We start from the raw sequence: 10,786 nt of genomic DNA, 5'->3' as shown, positions 1-10,786 counted from the left end.
CAGTTGTTAAATATCTGTATCCATGGACACATATATGCACACGTTTTTTAGATCTTATCCATACACCAACTTTGGGCCCACTTAATCAACTACAATGACCAAAGTAGGGACCAAAGTTTTCAGGCCCATAGTTTTGTCATGGTAATAAGGAACATAAATTTTGGTTTTAGTGCATTACGTATTTTGTAGGCCCACCCATTGGCCCACTAAATGTTTCTATGTTCATGTTAAATTACACATGGAAATTACATCAAGTGGGTTAGAAGATATTGTAAAAAAACAATACACCTTTTTTTCACTTAATAATACTTTCCTTGGTATTTGATTTTAGATTTTAGATTTTAGAGTGAATTACAATTTTTTTTCTTTATCTATATATATATAGAAATTATTTTAAAAGTGAACAAAGACACCATGAAATTCATCGAACATGATGGGGCACATAGATTTGAACACAGTTTAGATTATGACATATTTTGTCTTCTTATAAAAAACACAAATGAGACTTGTTTATGTCAATATTGGTGATCTTAATCAAACAAATAAATTCTTGCTAGCCTTAATTTGTTAAGAAAATGAACTTGTTGGTGAGTCATTTATACATCCAAATAACAATTGTTGCAATTCCTAAATCAAATCTGCTTAACACATGCCCAAGCTGAAATCTGATCTCCTTTCTAACTTTGAAGCAATATGCATAGTGTGAGAATCATTACAAAACACTAAACTATTACAAGAACAACAAGAACAATAAGAACAAATTTAAATCGTTTTTTAATCTATAATCATATTTGTTTAATTTTTTTATTCGTACATAGTATAATAAGTTATGTATATAAAAACCATTAAACTAATTTGTTCATATATTTTTAATAACCCACACATGACATACACTTGTATAGATTATATACAAAACCGGACAATTGTTTTCATTTTATTAAACTTTAACATTAAACATGTACATCCGAAACACGTCTTACAAAACATGAGGAAATCCAATAACTTAATAAAATAAACAACGTATTCTAAAACATAATTCAAGAACAAGAATGCCAGTTTCTAAAACATAATTCAAGAACAAGAATGTCACTTACAATAGACAAAGTGACATATGTAGAAGGTTTGAAATATAATCTTCTAAGTTATGGACAATTCTGTGACAAAGGCATCAAAGTAACCTTCTTACCTGATACATGTTTGCTATTTGGTTTAGAAAATGATAAGATTTATACGAGTGGCAAAAGAATTAGAAAATCAATCTACTACTTTAATTTCAAAGAAGAAGTTGAGCATCCTCACCTTTTTTTGTTTTCAAAAGATAACAAAAACAGTAGTTGGTTGTGACACTTATGAACACTTAACAAAATTCCTAATTTGTGCAAGTAATTCATACATACGAGTTAGTATGATGTTTATAGACACCAATACAACATCAATTTGTATTATCTTGCTACAATTTCCACTAGATCTTTCTATTTCGTGGATTCTCTAAACTAGAAAACCCACCAAAAGTGAAATTGTAACATACCTCAGGCAGTTGATGTTAGATGGACTAAATCCTTCAACATGCAACAAAATTGCTTGATTTCACCTTTGATTCTTATTGAATTTGTACACTTGATCAAAGAGAGAACTCTTGTTCTCTTTCCCTTATCTCGTACCAAAACACACCCTAAATGTGTATTTTAGTTTTATTTAAGCTTTTAATCTTTTAACTTCTCATTTGTCCAACTTTTTCCCCTTAGGTTTAGGTTGGTATTTTGGTTTGTTCATAACTCACTTATTCTTCAATAATAAACAATTATATTAACTAGGTTAATATTCCTAGTTATACACTTTATGTCAATTGTTAATTGAACATGGTAATTCAATTTACCAAGCTCGGGAATGTTACTACCCGACCTTGATTAAGTCCCGATGACCCGAGCCTTTTATAAACTTTATTTTCTATAAACATTTACTCACCTTTTATTTAACATTAGATTTATTTATTTAAATCCTAATGTTTATGGGTTAACCTTTTACCACTAATGGTAGTTTACCCGCTCATCCCTGGTTAATTTGGAATAATTACTAAGTCCATTTTTGGAATGATATAAGTCTACACCCCTTAAAGAGGTTTCGTCCCCGAAACCTTTCTTGCGTTGTTCTTTGGGTCAAGCCCAAGATAATTTAATTTGATTTTTAACTTGAGCACTGCTCGAACTTTAATCACTTTAAATGGCATGCTACGCTCGGACGAACACACCCCATGTCGCCCTCACGCGCTTCCGGGTTTAAATTTAGTAAACAGGTCAAAATACTTTTGTTATCACGTAGTTAAAGGGTAGTTGTTAAACTTTACTCTAAGACTTGTGTTCGTAACTTTTGATAAACGTTGGATGTGTTGTAGCTAGTTAAAAATTGTTAAATTTTTGTATGCATAACCAAGTTTACTTTAATAATATGTAAAAGTTTAAATTTGGACGTAAATTTTATTGTTTAAACTTTGGTATTTGACAGACTAAGAAATGGGCGTTTCACCAACCAATGACGGAAACATCGAGGCGTGAGCGAATGGATGATTGTTCAAAGCATCATACAACTAAAAGTGACAATATTTGAATAAATCCATTTTTATTTCATGACTCTGTTCGATACATTGTAAAGAAAGACATTACATAGAATCAAGTACTCAAATAAAAGAAAAGACATTAAATTTGGTGCGTTTCTAAATTCACCTAAGTAGATTTCTTTCTTGGATATCATCATCAATTTCCTGCAATATATGCATAATAAATGTTAACACAATGGTTGGTGAGCATACAAGTTTAGTTTACATAATATAGAATAAAAGTCTCATTCTAACATGTCAATTTGTATACTACTAGCATGTGTAAACCATCAATCAAACCAAAGTGTCCACTAGCATATCCTTTCCAGATAAGGGAGAGATCGTACAAGATTGAATACTTAACAATACCACATAAGGGTGACGTGCTACTCCTATAGTGTTATAATCGTTAAGGTAGCAGATTGAGTACACAGGATTAACTTCTAGCATGTATGTATGACAAATAGCATGTATTCATAGATTGAGTGTTTGGTTAATATGATTGATTGTGTGTAGGTGAGTTTTTATAATTTCATATATTGCAACCCAAAGTGTGTTTAAAGGGAAAAGGGTTCGAGTATACTCACAATTTGCAAAGGTTTTCACAAACATGAGATGATTGACTTGTGAGGTTGGAGCACCAAGTTATCCTAACAAGGATGAAAAAAGGTGTGTAAGTACAAGAATTTAAGAGTTGAAATGTAAATGAGGTTTGAATAAGTAATAATTCATAATAATAATACATATAAAAACACATAAAATATTATCTTGTCTAAACACTCACTTTGGACACTATAAATTTATGTGTATTTCATGGGCACTAATTCACCTACTAGAAGTCCATATGTTAGGAATTTATTCTAAGATAAGTGTTTTACCTTTGCACACAACTTTCCACCATAAATTGGTTGATGTCATGACTAGATTTAATATTTATATATCTTTAGTACATAATATTAAATAATGGATTGACAATGATAATTAAATTGCAAGTCTAAATAAGTAAATAACAAAAACTAAAGAGTTAGTACATTCATATATATTTTTAGTATGTAATAATGATTAATGAATTGGTAATAATGATCTAATTGTAAGACTAAATACGCAAATGACAAAATTAAAAGAGTTAGTAATTTAATATATTTTAATATATAATAATAATTAATGAATTGGTAATAATGATGTAATTGTAAGACTAAATAAGTAAATGACTAAATTAAAAGAGTTAGTAGTATGATTAGAAGAGTTAGTAGTTAGTAGCATGATTAAAAGAGTTAGCATGGGTTAGTAATGTTATACATGGTAATAATATGTTAGTTAATAATATTATGTAAGTTAGGCATGAATAAGAATAATAATAATAATATTAATAAGTTAGATAATATAGTAGTTATTAGTAATGAGTTAGTAATGTAATGACCATGTTATAGTGGTAGGATAATTATCATCCATTTTACCCCTTTGTTATACTAAGAATCATCAACTTAGGTGATGATCTTGGTTGGGCATGTATAAAATATAAATGACATACAATAATGAAAGGTTGAAAGTTATAAAATAAAACCCAAGATTGGTCCTCATTTTGGTGATGCACCACCTTTGTTCACCATGGTGAACATTGGGTGACATTCCGTAGAGGTTTTTCCAATGTGGGTGAAGTATGGAAAACAAAAGAAAAACAAGAAAGGAAGAAAAAGGTGAAAGGAGACGAGTCTCACTTTCAAAAGTTGGAGAATTCTTTAGAAGATGCAAAGAAAAAGCGGTGGAATGAGTGTGGTATTTATAGGTGATGGATTAGGGTTACAGGTGGTGGAAAAGATGAAAACTTGGAGAAAATTGACCCATTAATATATATATATATATTTTTATTTTTTTGGTCCCTGATGTTATGAGATTGTTTGTTCTATGCATTTCTCTTTTATTATATATATAAATTTGAGTTTCTAACATAATGTATAAGCATAGTATGACACAATAGTTGGTTGATTGGGTCTCGAATATCGAATTTACACAACGTAACTCGGTTTTTGAATGATTTAAACGTGTCTTGATGATTACATGAGTAATACATGAGTAATTTGTCAACACGTGATCAAATTACCACATTACCAATTTGACCCTTTATGGCTTACACCATAGAGTATCCTCTTCAAAACTCATTGGTTTACCACCAAAATATGGTTACTTATCATTTTACTCGTTCGACTCGTATTGGTCCGCATCAGAACATCTTATTTCAAAAATTCCTCTGATTCTTTGTTCATCTTGTTCTTTACCAGTTACATAAGTAGGGGGGGTTCTATTTAAGAGGTGTAAGCTATACTTAACTTTCGTCCGTCCATGTTTTCTCGCAACTTTGACCCGTTTGACTCATTTCTTTCCAAGCTCTCACCTAGCTTGTTAAGAGTCAAACTATCTATACTATATTATAATGCATGAGGAAGGGGTATTTTATGATACCCAAAAAATAAGAACTCCCCCTCCCTTTTATTTATAGAAAGACCACTAAAATGAGGGTAATTTGGTCTTTTAAACACTATTTATTTTTTAGCCCCTAAACTTATTACACTTAAATCCCTGAGGTTTTAACAAAATTATAGATAATTAGTTACAATTCACCCATCTACAACAAACTTATAATTTTTTACGTATTCTTGACATATCTTATAAACTATACTGTTTGAAAAAAAATCGAAAGATAGCATGACGGCCTACACATTTTTGTCGACGTTTCGGTAGTTGTCTTGCTCAAGTCGATAATGCTTTAATGTACAAGTACTTAATACTTGTGATCTAATGCGCCTAATCTACAAAGATGGGCTCCATCTATGCAAACAAAAACAAAAAGAATTAAAAGTAACGTAACATAAAATGAAGATATTATGTGTCATATTTTATTTTACTAAAACTGCCTAATATCTATACTTAGATATATCTTATAAAAACTTAAAACTAGCCACAACAAACTTCCTAAATAAAGGGGTGACAAATCTAAAATTAAACTCTAATGCACTTCTGTTTTTTATTTTTTATTTTTATAAAAATAAAAACTTTAAACTTAAAGTTTATTGGATGAGTACCATGTGTATATTTAAAAAAAAGTTATGAACTTTAAAGAATAAAATTATAAACTTTATCATTTAACTAACAAAATAAACTTACTTTACAACTATAACAACTTATCTTTTATTTTATGTCATTTGATTATTTTTTTATTAAAGCGAAACTTTACATGTGTAAAACAGTTTTTTTACTTTATTTATAAACAAATCATTTTGTTTTTATAAAAAAATAATTCTTTTATAAACATTTTTTGTAACAAGTAATATAAATAAAATACTCCAAAAATTTACAATTTTTACTAGATAAATACTAAATTGTGTTGCAAATTTTTAGGAACTATAAATTCAACTATATTGTTATAGATAATATTAGTCAGTCTCAAAGAATTGTTTACCAACTTAACTAGACACATAGTGAATTGTGTTGCATATTTTTAGGGATTATAAGTTAAAAAGCAGACTCATATAGATAAGATTAGTTAGGAACTAAAAATCTGAACTTAGCATGATATAAAGTTAATAAAGATATAAACTCTTAACATCCTATATTTTTTTATAAAAACAGTTCTTGAAATTTTATAAAAATATGAAATTTTTATATTTGTAAAAAAACGAAATTTAACAATTTAAGTTAAAGGTCTAAAACGTACTTACGAGTCAAATACTATTTTTTATTTTTATAAAAACAAAAATTTTAAACTTAAAGTTTATTAGATAAGTACTATGTGGATATTTAAAAAAAGTTATGAATTTTAAATAATAAATTTATACTTTATAATTTAACCAATAAAATAAACATACTTTACAATTATAACAACTCATCTTTTATTTTTTGTCTTTTGATTATTAATTTTTATAAAAAAAAACAATATTTTTGTCTTTTGATTATTAATTTTTATAAAAAAACAAAACTTTACATATGTATAACACTTATGACATATATCCACCACAATAATGTTATCATAAATATTATACGAATAAGAAAACTACCAGAAACAAGTGTTGCAATGCAAAGTGTAGCCCCCGCCGCATCGCGCGGGCATCATACTAGTAGTATAATATCCAAAAGATGGTTAGATTAGTCATCATATACCATGACCATCACCTTATGGATTTTTAAACCATCTTTTTCATTCTAATATGTTATAGGTCTGTTTGACTTTTAAAAGTCAAACTGCCAATTGTCATATACTAAGAGCATTCGCATTGAAACCCCTAAAAATATGTGAGTAGATCAATGTTTTTAAACAAGGACCAGACCGGCGGGTCGGACCGGGAACCGCTAGTAATACAGGGCCGGTTCACATGTTCAAGCCGTTTTTGCAGTGGGCCGGCGGTTTGGCCGGTTGCCAACGGTTCGGCCGAATGTTTAGTGAACCGGAGAGGTCGGGCCGGTTTCCATTTCACTTTTTTTTTTTCTAACCTGTAACATCCTCGACATTCAGGGGCGGATCTATGTAGAAGGCAGAGGTTGCACCGGATACCCTCAACATTCTTGACGAAAATACAAAAGAAAATTATTTTCGATTTTATATATTCAGATACACATGAGGAAATACTAGGGATACCGCTGAGTATTATATTAGAGAAGAAAAATAAATAATTTGAAGAAAACCTAAATCTCCGGCCGACGTTGTTGCAGAGAATGAAGAAGAAGATACTCTTTTATGTTTTTTAAAACTAAAAGATTATTGTTATTATTTGAATTATTATCCTTTCTTGAAAATTGGAAAGTGCCCTACAACCCACGTGGGCTGCTGACTCACTTTATTATTCTCCTATTTTATTTATTAGTTATAAATTACATTTACAAAGATAACTTACATATAATTATTCTATTAATTATATAGTATGTAATCAACTTATGTATTATCAGTTTATTGATCATTATATTATTTAATCAACTTATTAATTAGTTTATTATTTTTATTTAAAGCATACTTATTACTTATAACAACCTTTTTAATATATTTTATGTCTAATTTATAATTTTATAGGTGATATATATATATATATATATATATATATATATATATATATATATATATATATATATATATATATATATAGGTAGAGGATCCTGTACATTAATCCAGAAGTGTGAGAAGTGTATTATAACACTATATATAACACTATATAAACACCGTCTAACCATACGGTGTTTATATGGTGTTATATAGTGTTATATATAGTGTTATAATACACTTCTCACAGTTCTCACACTTCTGAATTAATGTACACTATCCCTACCCTATATATATTATATATATATTTTATATAATCTATGACGTAATCCGGTCGGACCGCTCCGACCTTTGACCCCGTAAGGCGATCGGGTCAACCTTCGATCCGTCCGGTCCTGAAAACATTGGAGTAGATTACTTATATTTATAAGTAATTGTTGTTAGTGGTTTTGAGTGGTTGTAAGCGGTTGTGAGTGGAGGAGAGAGAAAATATATGAGAATGTTACTGTTCATCTGCAAATATATGGGAAATATTGTTCACCCCTTATAAATTTTTTAATATTTTTAGAAGTGGTTGTGAGTGGAAAAGAGAGAGAAATATAATGATAAAGGTATAAAAATATTATTTAATTGAAAAAAAGAGAGAAAAAATAGTTGTTTCTAGTGCAATTATATAGATATGGATAAAGAACTAATTGTGAATGCTCTAATGATTTAACAAGTTGAATAAACTCATTTAGGCATTTTATCAAATACTTGGTAGGAATCAATTTTAGGCTATCATATTAAGCTATTCTATCAATCCTTGCTAACAACCATTCATAGGATTCTTGATCAAAGCTTTTCATGTAATATTAGCATCTAGATTTCACTTAGACATTTCACCAAACACCTTATGTGTATAATTTTGAAGCTTTTCTTATTAGCTCAATTTTTCATCATCCTACTGTCTCATTATAAGTCAACCATTTCATGCCTGAAGTAACAATCAATTAAGATGTATTTTTAGTTACTATAAGCAAATACACAATTTGACCATCATAATCATGGGTTCAACTCTTATGTCAAAACCCACTTCTAGTCACTTATGAACACTTAACAAAAGTCCTAATTTGTTCAAGTAATTCATACTTACGAGTTAGTATGATGTCTATAAACACCAATACAACATCAATTTACATTATCTTGCTACAATTTCCGCTAGACCTTTCTATTTCATGAATTCTCTAAACTAGAAAATCCACCAAAAGTGAAATTGAAACATACCTTAGGCTTAGTTGATGTTAAATGACCTAAATCCTTCAACATGCAACAAAATTACTTGATTTCACCTTTTACTCTTGCCGAATTTGTACACTTGATCAAAGAGAAAACTCATGTTCTCTTTCATCTCTTACCACACACACACACACCCTATGTGTGTGTTTTAGTTTTATTTAAGCTTTTAATCTTTTAACTTCTCATTTGTCCAACTTTAGCCCCTTAGGTTTAGGTTAGTATTTTGGTTTGTTCATAACTCACTTATTCTTCACTGATAAAAAACTATATTAACTAGGTTAATATCCCTAGTTATACACTTCATGTCTGTTAGTGCATACGTCTATCGACTTTGTCTTCGTTCGAGTCTTAGATTAGTATTGAAAGATCAAGGCATGAAAAACGAGAAATGTATGTTGTAATGTAATTTCGCACGAAATTACATAGTGTAATTTCGCACGAAATTATGTGTTCAAGGTATTTCGCACGAAATAGCACTTGGCTATTTCATACGAAATTAGCAGTTGTTATTTCGTACGAAATAGCATGGCTATTTCTTGCGAAATTAGAAGTCTATAAATAGGTGTCTTGATGTTTCATTTCGTACGAAATTACGAAGGTGTATTCCGGAGCCGAAGTGTCTCTGTGCTGTAAATCTTTGTCAGATCAATAAACAAGACAATTAAAAGTGAATACAAGCTAAACGAAGACTGAGTCAATGAATTCCGCCTCTGATTCTGTCTAAGAACACTTCTGAACGACTCGTTTGGTCGGTAAAACGATCCTACATGTGGTATCAGAGCTCAGGAGGAAGAGTTCTTACCGTTTAGCTCATTTTCGCTGGAAAATTCTGTTTTCTACACCTTCTATTCAAAATTAATCAAGTTTTAACGGTTAAAATGGACTGATTTTCGGCCTAGAACTTGATCAATTTTGACAAAAACAGCTCGAGATGATGACATCAGAAGTATTTCGCATGAAATTAGGTTCTTATTTCGCATGAAATAGCCTAATTTCACATCAAAGCGTAATTTCGTTTGAAGAGTTTCACACGAAATTAGTAATTTCGCATCAAGTTGTAATTTCGTTTGATAATTTCACACAAAATCACATATTTCGTTTGAAAGTGTACTATTTCACACGAAATTAGCTATTTCGTTCCAAAGAGGTTAATTTCGTTTGAAATAAAGTAATTTCGTACGAAATCATATTTCGTTTGATCAGTTCATATTACTATTTCGTTTGAAACAGTTGATTTCGTGTGAAATTGTTGTGCAGGTTATTTCACTTGAAGTGATTTCGTTTGAAAAGTTTATTTTGTGTGAAATTTGTCAGATTGTTTGAAGTATGATGAAAATGTTTGATGACATGGAAAACCATGATCTTGAAAGATTTAATAATTGGTATCGAGAGTATTTGGATAGTAGTTATAGAGATGTGAAAAAGACTGGTTGGGTTAAAAGTTTTGAAGACTTTTTATGTAAGAAAAATGAAAAGTTGGATGAGTTAGCACAACGATATGGAACCTTAATTGACTATCTAAAGAATTACGAGATAAGAATGTCAGATGCTGAAAAGATATCAAAGTTTGCAGATGCATTACCTGCAGAATGGGATGAATTTTTGAAAACTCTAAAAGAGGATTCTAGTTTTTCAAAGTTATCTCTAAATGGGTTCATCAGTAAACTTGAAACTCATGAATATGAAAACAATAAGAAAAAGAAGGTTTTGCTAAAAGATATAGAAAAGGATTTAAAAGACATAAATTTGGATGTGTTGGTTGAAATAAGAAGAAGAGTCTGTGTATGTCTTGCAGCAAAAAATATCATGAAATATGACATTAAAAAGGGATGTTATATTGATGAAAATATGAATTCTCTTGATTTTGTTAAAATTTTTTGTGCAGGTAC

Source organism: Helianthus annuus, chromosome 16 (assembly GCF_002127325.2).
Source record: "Helianthus annuus cultivar XRQ/B chromosome 16, HanXRQr2.0-SUNRISE, whole genome shotgun sequence".
In the NCBI taxonomy this organism is placed as follows: Eukaryota; Viridiplantae; Streptophyta; class Magnoliopsida; order Asterales; family Asteraceae; genus Helianthus; species Helianthus annuus.
The sequence above is the reverse complement of the archived record's forward strand: the minus strand, read 5'-3'. Positions refer to the sequence as shown.